The sequence below is a fragment of the Anastrepha obliqua genome, chromosome 2, assembly GCF_027943255.1.
Source record: "Anastrepha obliqua isolate idAnaObli1 chromosome 2, idAnaObli1_1.0, whole genome shotgun sequence".
NCBI lineage: Eukaryota > Metazoa > Arthropoda > Insecta > Diptera > Tephritidae > Anastrepha > Anastrepha obliqua.
In genome coordinates this window covers 122,260,447-122,271,346 of record NC_072893.1, presented here as the reverse complement: position 1 = coordinate 122,271,346, position 10,900 = coordinate 122,260,447, and positions in this window count along the sequence as shown.

Here is a 10,900-nt window from a genome sequence, read left to right as displayed (position 1 = left end):
CCAGCGATATCTGCTTTTCGAACCGACCAAGGCAAGATTAAAGCTAGAATTTTTACTTTATTTAGCTGCCTATTGAGAAAATTCTTAGCCAAAATTTTTGACAACTTTTTCAACGCTGTGTCACACTCATTTACTTTGATCTAATTTCCGGTAAGTTACATTGACACTTCCGTTGCGTTTACCAACACACACATACACAACCTTTGGGAAAAGCAGAGAAAAGCGCAGCAGGACTTCCTGTTTAATTTCCTCGCAGGTAGGTAAGCAAAATAAGTGGGGAAAAACCAAGGACCTTAAAAAGATGTTGAAGGTGACACGAGAATATGAGCGAATAAGAAGAAAAAGAAGGAAATACAATGAAATAAAATAAAATGAAAAGCAGAATATTCATCATAACTACGAAAATACCATTAATACCCAAATAAATGCTGATGTTGCAAATCATTAGAGGTAATAACAATAAAGCAAGAGCTGCTGAGGTGATGAGTGAGCGTTGTGGGCTGATGAGGGCGACGAGCAAAGGAACTTGAAGGCAGGAGGGAGAAAATTAACAATTTAATAGGAGTAGTGCGCTCAAGAAAGCACCGGAAACTAGACACAGCGGGAGTTATAGTGACAGTCCCGTAGTGTAGGCGCCTGGCTGCCACAGAATAAGGAAAAAACTTCAATACCTCAAATGAGTGTTGAAGTTTCTTATATTTGTGCAGATGGAATACAAGTTTCGTGCGGCCACTCTACATCTCTCAACCTTGAAAACAAAAAAAAAAACAGAAAATTGTAGTAGGAATGATAAGCCAGTACTCTTATAGGAGGCTGTGGCAGACTGTGCGCACAAAAATCGACACGAAACGCACATAAACGAAAATGTGTAATAAAAATTTTAATTAAGTTTCTCTATCCCAAAGTAGATACAACTACGCAGCGGTGTAAAAAAAATTTGTTGTGGCCACTTACGCATTAGTCTAGGCGCTACTACCATTTTTGGCGCACTTGCAATGGCAAGCAGACATTCAGTTGTGTGAGAGATGACCCAGTGCACAGCTAGTGAAGCTGTCTGACCGCAAGGTAGCGATAGTCAGCAGCCAACCGTCTGTGAGTCAGTTGCAAGAAACTCTATACCCAACCACATGGGCAAATCTTCCAACGCTTGCTGTTCTTAGATATGCTGGGCCATTGGCGTCCATTCTGGAGGCCAATGTGCTTGAGCGTTTAGCTAGACAAGCAATAGTGAGCACTCTATCATTCTGTCAGCAGCATCCTTTTATCTCGCACTCTCTTGGCCAGTCTGCCCGCTACTATTCAAGTTGTAGAACTCGTATTACTTGTTTTCCTGCAATATGCAAATCTCATTTGGACTACACACCCCCTTACTCTTGCTTTCCCTGGACATCTCCTTAAACCTCTCCATCTACATCTCCCTCTACATCTACCTCCACTTCTACCTTTCACTCTTATTTGCTCTGCTCTCTGCTTGTCTTCTTTGCATTTATTATTATTGCGTTGATGAGTAAGAAATACTGCGCGCTTGCCTTATCTATTATGATAATATTGAAATAGTGTCATCATCATCGTGAACCATGCCATGTAATGCCTTGTTTTATGTAGCCCCCGGAAGGCAATGACAGCGAGTTGCTGCATGAAAGTCATCGCTTAGTCTTTCACAGCTATTTACTGTTCGCAGCAACGTTGATATGCAAAATCGCTCGACTCTCGTTTCGCTGATAAGCTATGCATTCTAAACTATCTCTTTTTTGTTGTTGTTGGGTATACAATTTTTGATGGCGGCTTACCCATAAAATATGTTAAAATGTAATTTAAAATTTCTTCCCTATTTGATTCTTGGAATTTGCTTTTAAAACACTTTTGGGTTGTTGACAAAATTTGCTTTTTGTGAGCAAGAAAAATATTATTGAATAAAATGCAAGTCTCTGTTTGCTGATTAGTGAGGTGCTGAGTACTGCTCTAACATTTTTTACATAAAACCAAATCTAGGAAGACAGCCACGGCACTCAATCATGGTTCACTTAGAGAGAGCCCCAATATTTTCGGCACGGAAGTCGCATCAGAGACAGATTGATTGAAGAATTTTGCCTCAATCTGAGAAAAAGCAAAAAGAAATGGAGCACCGAAATTAGAGGCAAAGTATCTCACAGAAATAAATATATGTGCAAGAGTATTTTCAGATGAAAAACTGTAAAGAAGCAGGAGAAAGGTTCAACCAATAGTTTTAATACATATCTAGGAAAAATAGGAACGAAAAATTATACAACAAAAATTCAAATTGACTAAACTTATTAAATTAAAAAAGAAATTAAAATCACTTCATTGAAATGCCAATGCACATGCCTTTTTGTACACTTTCTTTCAACATTTCTATAACTTTCGATTTTGTAATAATTAATATGTTTTCCATTTTGAGAAAGGACATCATTTATTCGTTAGACATAGAGTCTGCGAAGATTTGAAGAGTAGAATCACCTATTTTTTCCCACTCTTCCACTAAAGCACCTTTCAGGTCTTTAATTGTCTCAAACTGCCAACCATTATTATAAATGCGGGCTGACAATATTCTCCATAGTTCCTCAATTGTGTCTAAATCGGGACTTAGTGCTGGTCAATCCAGAACTGAAATTTTTCTTGACGATAGGAAGGCTTTAGTTAAACGAACCGTATGGATTGGGGCGTTATCTTGCTGGAAAACCCAGTCGTCTTTGTATATGTTTCTCGCAAAGTCAATGAGAACATCCTCTAATATTTCAAGATAGAATTCTGCGTTGGTTCTTGCCGGAATAAAACAAATTGGAAACATTCCACCATGTCCGGAAAGGGCCCAAATCATGAAAGATCCGCTCCCCGGCGTGTTTGCTGTGGTTGCCTAAGGTCCCGCCAATATTTCTGGCAACCATTTGGACTATCTAAGTTTCGGAATTCGTTAGTCTAAAATTTATATTTTGCGGCAAGTGCTAAACGAGCCTTAATGTGGCGTGCTAATAGTCTTGGTACCGGCTCCCGCAAACAATATTTAAGTGTACCATCCTCATCCAAAATTTGATGTATTCGTCTATCGGTGACCTTAAGACTTACATGGTATTTGATTTCCTTACAAGACATTTCTTTTTGAGCAGTCAGACGACGAATTTTTCGATGTTAGTTGGCCTCCCGCTTCGTTTGAGTTGACTATATGTTTCTGGATTTTTAAGAAAGTTGCTGATGGTATTTCTTTGCCCTTTAATCAGACCACGTTCTTCATCGGATAAATGTTTCCACCTGGCATTCTACAAATTAACCCGTCAATAACTCAATTATTCTTTGTTCAAAAGAAGTAATCTATTTTACTTACATTTTTTTAAGAGATTTGGTCAGAGAAGTGCTAAGATTAGTATAGTCTATGGCTCTATAATTCTGCAAAGATATTTTACTTATAAACTATTTAACCTTGTTTCACCCAGCAGTTATAGAAATCAGAAAGCTTACATTTTTCATCTTTGCTTTGCCTGCTTATTTCCACTTATCCAGATTAGAGGAGCTTGGCACACAGCGAACATGCACAGAAACAACAATTTTTTTTTAAAGAAATCCTCCGTTTTTTTTTTTTTTTAATTTAATAGTTGTAAGAAAAATTTGAGAAAATGTATTCATGCGGACTGATACTAAGCATTTTAAAGTTGGAGAGCAGTACTCCAATCATCATCAAGTGTCTGGGTTAGATTTATTTCGACCGACTTACGCAACTCTCTGGCTTCAGAAGCATAAGGAACGCTAAGCCTAATTACGGCTTTATAGAGTTTCAGCTTCGTTCGCTTTGAACGTAACGAGGCACCCAGAGCCCTGTATAGCGAAACATGGCCATCTGTTACCCGTCTGGAGCCGCGCACGAACTTTTTGATTGGATGGGGGATCCAGATTAGAATTTCCCTTCGTCAACGTCAAAAAAATGATACTCTACCCTTAATTAAACAAAAAACTATTTTTTTATATTGAGCCAGAGGACACACAAAAAAAAATGTAAGAAAAAAAACCAAAGACGATAGTATTTTATATTTTTTTTTTGTTCTTTTTGCTTCATGAAATAATATCTGTAAAATTTTGTCTTATGCAAATTTAATGGAATTTTCAAAGCATTGGTGGCACGAAAAATATTAAACGAAGTAAAAATATAGGTGATTAATTTTTTTAGCCATAGAATAAATTTAGGGTGTATAAAAAAAATTTTTTTTTTGGTTATCCTAATCAAGAACTTCTACCGAGATTCTTTTCAAACTGAGTATGGCATTGATGGAAGCTGGACAACAAGGTCTCTCGCTGCTCACAGGCAGATCAGACTACACAGTCCCTGACCTTAACTTCACGAAAGACTTAACGATACGTTTTCCACCGTGAGCCGAATGGGGCAAAGGGAAGGTGATTGGAAGATACGATATTGAAATCTACACAGACCGTTCTAAGATGAACTGTGGTGTGGGAGCTGGCTTCCATTCGGAGCCGCTCAACCTATCTCAGTCAATTCGACTTCCTGACTATGCCAGCGTGTTCCAGGCAGAACTTTTAGCGATCATAGAAGCATGCAAATCACTAAAACTTCGCAAGGAAGTTGGTGCGAGAGTAGCTATCTTTTCAGACAGTCAAGCAGCTATCAAGGCCTTAGACTCCAACCCCATTTTATCCAAACTAGTGTTACAATGTAGAGAGGAACTAGAATTGCTTAGTCATTGGCTTGAAATTACTCTGATATGGATTCCCGGTCATAGGAACATACGGGGTAATGAGATAGCGGATGAGCTAGTAAGAAAAGGTTCGACACTAGACATTGCAGAGGCGGTGGCAGTCTTCACTCCACTCAACACAATGAAAGCATCCATTGCTCCACATTATATACTTTAGCCGAAAGAAGGTGGAAGCAATTAATATTACAACAAAAACACATGGCCCTCGTACAAGATGCAAAATGACGAATCACCTGTTAGGATATTCTCGACCAAACATTTCACGCATCACTGCAACCCTTTCAGGAAGGTAGAGGATCATGCAGCTAGACTCAGCCCCCCCTTCAATGTCATCTGCAGAAGCTGTCAAGCGGAAGGGGTGAAGGAAAGTCTTTTCCACTACCTATGTGAATGTCCAGGGCTAGCTCGGACACGACTTCGCTCTTCCGGTAAGCCTTTCTTACAGCAAATTAATGAGGTCTCAGACATCGAGATAAAGAATTTGGTGACATACTTGGATCTCACTAAAGGGATCTGACTAAGAAGCAAAAAAAAAAAAACAAGACATCATCACACGAAGACAGTGGTAGTAAAACGGTGCTAGTCGCTAATTAGGATTATTTCAGTAGAAATACTCAACCACTTCAATAACAATAACAACAACAACAGTCTATGGTGTCATCTCTTCATCATCTTCTGCTGCAAAAAAAGTCTAGTATATTCTTCTGTAAGAAAAAATGGAATCTGCTAGAGTCTAAGAAGATATTTTGCGAGTAAGACACTGCTGAAAAGAAATCTCTAGTCCAATTATAGTCTACTATACCATTAGGCCGCTGAGCGGGACTAACATAGGTTGGAATCCTGGCGTATGAAACAGCAAATGGTAGAAAGTTTTTTCTAACAGCGGTCGCCACTCGGCAGGCAATGGCAAACATCCTAGATTGTACAATAAATACGGAATTTTTGAATTAAAGATAATGGGCTGAGTCCTAGCAGAGCCAGGCAACAGAGCAAAGAAATGTCCGCAAATTTACCAGGAAGACACAGAAGCTTTCCAAGTGCGCAACTAATCAAAAGGCGATCTAAAAAGAACTCATTGAACTATCAATTATGCTTTGCACAATGCCAAGGAGTATTAAGCGGAATTGCATCGCTATTGAGGCTATTGAAAGGATTGAGAAAGTGAACAAAAAACAAAATAACAAAAAGAAAAAAGCCACGAAGACTATTCACACGCTGGATATAAAAAGAAACAAAAAACAAATTGAGGAATTGATATTTACTAATCGTAATTGCCGGAAAACTCCTTTCCTTTGTGCACAGTCGATACAAAATGTGAGCGATTATTAGCAATGAGAAGTAAATGCCAGCAAGCAAGCGGCATTAGAGGGGCGCACTGCAAGAGTGTGCGACCGCAATAACGAGGAACAAACCGCAAGAAAAATTAGAAGGCAAACAAGTCGCAAAAATTACCAAAGCAAGCAGAGCAAAGTTGCAGCAAATAGAGAAAGCTGAAAAAGTGCAAGAACTGGAAATGGAAGATATTCAAAAATGAAATAAAACGAAAAGGCTGAAAAAAAATTGCCAATTTTCAAAGTAAAAAATGCTGCTGTATCAGTATATACGAACAGCAGGTGGACTCAGGTACACGCAGGTCGAATGCATTCTAATTTTTTTGCTCATTTTATTTAGTTCTTTTGTGTCAGTGGCACGCATACCAATATGGCAACTTCATAGTCTGATCACGACAGATTGAAATGGCCGACAAAAAATCACTAACAATTCTTTTCGAATTTTTTCCACACAACTCTGCAGCAACGTTGAGAGACACACGCGTATTTGCACAAGAAATCGAAATGGAAAATTTTTTGCAGTTCAATTGCTTGCAACGCGTGCCACATGTGCACACACGTGCACTGCATACGAAGTGATTTTAAATACGTTGGCTAACGGTTTTCGCCTCTAAATACTATACTAGGTGAGAGTGGTGAGCGAGAGATGCAAATGAAATAGAACAAGTCGGATGCTATAAAGAAAGAAGTGAGAAATGCAAGAAATGTATAGCAAAAAGTTCAAGCACAGACACTTGCAGACACAGGCAGGATGTTCAGGTTAGATATCCGCAAATTTCGATTTGTTGGCTTGCACAGACAGCAGGTGGTGTTGTAGCCGGATACTAGATATCTAACTATTTTCTAAAAACACTAGTAGCTAGACATTACAGCATTGAAGTGGCATTGTGTGGTATTTGTCTATGAGCACAGTCGTTGTATGTTGCATATGCGCAGGCGAAGGCAGCTCAATTGCCTGCGAGCTTGTGTGTGTGTTTGTGTGCGCCTACTGCACTTTTCCTACAATGCAGGCTGACTGACTATTCTTGTCCTCCACTAGCTGGGCATTGCTATGCTGCCTGTGGCTCTTCTAGAGCCCCGCATACTTGTTAGCCTCCTGAGTAGCTCACTACACTTACATTCGAGCTGCACACTTGCTTTGCCAAGTGTATCAATCCTCAAGCTCGTTTGCAGCAAATTGACTATTAGCGTAGATACTAAAATTTTGCTTAAACTTTTGCATGCATGTTGCATTATAGCTGTGCAATAAATATTTACAAGCATGGCCCCTTATATTAACTCTTTTCACCAAAATTTTTTGAGGGCCGCCTTCATGATTCATCTCATGCTCGGTTGTATGCTACTCCCGCCTTCCATTCGGCTGAGCTTTTACTACATATATTCAGTTTATGCAAATAGTTTTCTCCTATAAAGCTTTCGTTTGCATACTTTGTGGCTCCTGAAAATATGCCTCTGTTGTCTTCGAGTGCCCTCTCCCTTGTGTCGCCCTGTAAAGTTAGCTGTAGAACAAATGGCATTTAAATGTCTTACAATTCAGTTTCGCAAGAATAACGTTTGTATTGAAATTTATGGTACATGCAATGAAATTAGCACATTTTGAATAACTGCAAATTAATAAAATAAATATTGAGTCAGCATTGCTTTAGGAGCGGTCCTGGGGAAATGGTAAGAAGAAAAACGTTTGTTGAATTTTGTCTTTACTTTACACGTATTTCTGGATTTCTAATTTAATCCCAACTAATTGTTTTTTTTGATAAGAATTTTTGTACTAAAGTAAAGTGGAAGAAGAAAACAAAAAATATTTGCTTGTGCTAATCAAATTAAAGTGCACTAAGAGAATATAAAAAAAAACTAAATCAAATTTTTTTGTACTAAAGTAAAGTTGAAAAAGAAAACGAAATGTATTTGCTTGTGCTAAACTATAATAATTAAAGGAGTACTAAAGGTGAATAAAAGAGAAATTTTCAAAAAGTGTAGTAAGAAGGCTTTTCAAAGTTCTTATTTTTAAATTTCTTCTACTAAAATATCGGGTACTAAAATTGAGTGCACTAAAATTTCAACAAAAGATATACAACTTTCAAAGAACACTTAAACTATTTAGTGAATTAAAATGAAACAAAAGAATTTGGTACTAAAAGTTCGTGCATCTACTAAAATTTTGGAGTACTAAAAAAACAAAACAATTTAATCAAATTAAAAGAAGTGTAGTCATAATATTTTTAAGAAGGCTTTTTAAAACGGAAGCTCTAGTACTAAAAGTATGGGTGTTAAAATTTTGTGTACTAAAATTTTATGTACTAAAATTTTATCGCTTTCAAATATTTCTTTGATTCTGTAGTGATTCAAAGCGGTACAACAAAATTGTGTACTAAAAGTTCATGTACTAAAATTTTGGAGAACTAAAAAATAGAGAGATCTGAATCAAATTTCAAAAAATGTAGTCAAAATATTTTTAGAAGGCTTTTTAAAACGAAAAATCTGTTACTTAAAATTCGGGTACTGTGTACTAAAATTTTGTGTATTAAAATTGTATGTACTAAAGTTTTACCAAAAAGTATATAGTTTTCAAAGAATCTTTAACTCTTTAGTGATTAAAAGCGGTACAACACAATTGTGTACTAATAGTTCGTGTAGTAAAATTTTGGAGTACTAAAAGAACAAAAGGGCATTAAATTAAATTAAAAAGTGCAGTAAAAAGATTTTTAATGAGGCTTTTCAAAATGAAAGTTCTTTTACTAAAAATTCGGGTACTAAAATTTTATGTACTAAAATATTACCAAAAAATATACCATTTCAAAAAACCTTTTAACTATTTAGTGATTAAAAACTTTACTTTTTTAACTTTTTTATAAATCCGCTAGCTTGCAAGAAAAGATATTTAAATTTCTAAGTCACTTTAAGAAATTACTTTTCTGCAAATAATTGCCCCGCTTTACTTCCTTTTGAAACATTGAAAAAATACGGCACTGAAATTCCTTCACAAAAAACAAAAGCATGGAAAATAAACTCCACCAGCAGCGTCCACTTCAAAACCAATGAGCTGTGCTTGTCCACATTGCTTCGACACTAGAGGCACCTTACTCTCGCTCTTACCAATGTGCCATTGATACTCCCCCCAAAAAGCAATTAAAATAAATTCTGTTTAATGCCTTCGCAGCGCCTAAGTGCCTACATTTGGTTCGCAATCTCACTCACTCACCTTTGCGCTGAGCCCAGCTCTTCTTACTGCCCGCACTTTCACTACCGATGCTTGTTCTTGAGGTTTCGCGCCTAAAACTGCGCTAATTTGCTGCGTAAACACCAAAGCAAATCCGCATGCAAATGCGCCTTAAATGGACTTAGCGCGAAATTAGTACCCCATCCCTCTACAATACAACAACAATTTAGAATTTGTACACTTATTGTAACACCCCAGTCATTTGCCAGGTTGTGTTACCCCCCATACTTCTCACTTTACAGCTCACATTCGGTCGTGATTCGTTCATTCATTTGTTGTGTCCTCTTTCCATTTGCCAACTAATGAAATTTCGTATTCGTTACTATTATTTTTCCACTCCATTTAGCAGCTGCAAGTGCTCGTCTAATTTTTTCCATGACAATTTTTGTTTTTGCTTTGTTGGTTTGTTTGCTTCAGTCTCGTTTGTTTGTTGTTGTGGCATTTAACATTCAACAGTCACCCTTGGTCGCATGAAAATATTTCGTGCACAGTCCAGTGCTCACTCACACAAATAATGCACGTCTTATTTTTGCTTTGTTTTTACATTTGCTAACTCGCTTGTTTGCATGCTGTTGTGCACCTAAAAGCATGCTTCGTTTTGAAAGCATTTTTGCATATTTCATTAAGCAGTCAACTGTGAGATGGTGTTGATAATAAATTTCAGTATCGTCGAAATTAAAATTTAAAATTTTGTAAGCTAAGTTTAAAATTTAATTACAATATAAAAAATAGAAAGTAGGGTCACAAAAAAAAATATTTTTAGAAAGTGCAAAGAGATTCAGTCGTATCTCACTCCAGCTTTTTAATTACAATAGAAAAACTGGGTGTATAAGTAAATATGTTCTAAAATAGCTAAATTTGCTAAAAAACAGCTGTAGGCAAATTTGTTTAAATATTAGTACTAAGAGTTAGTTATTTGTACTAAAAATTTAGAAAAATCCGTAAATATACTAATTGCCAATTAATAATAATCACAAATTAATTCAAGACTTGAATAACACAGGGTAAGTTGTGGTTTAGTACTAAATATTACCGCACACCAGGTTGCCATGTGAATAAAAAACTATATGAAATGCTAGTACAAAAACGCACTACCCATTTAAACCTAAACTTGTGTAATATGTATTGTACTATTCTCCCCAATTTTAGAACACAATTGGTTCTTTTTTAAAAAATTCTTTAGTACTACAAAATTTACTAAATTTTTTCTGTAAAGCTTACATATTTTTACTTAGTAAAGTATATTCATAAAATCTCTAAAGCCGAATTATTTTTAGTACATATCCTCTACTAAATGTATAAAGTTTGTAAAACAATAATATTTTAGTACATATTCTGTACTAAATGTATGAAGCCTATAAAACTAAATTACTTTTAGTACAAATTCGGTATTAAATTTGTAAACTCTGTAAAAAAAAATTATGTTTAGTAAATATTCTATACTAAATGCATGAAGTTTTCAAAATTAACTTATTTTTAGTACAAATTCTGTACTAAATTTGTAAAAACAGTAAAAAAATAGTTTCTAGTACTTGGAAAAATAAATGGTAAGGCCTGGCAGCGTGTCTTTTTTCTTTGAATTTAGATATTTTCATTCTTCATATATCTAAAAATAACAATAGCTTCTC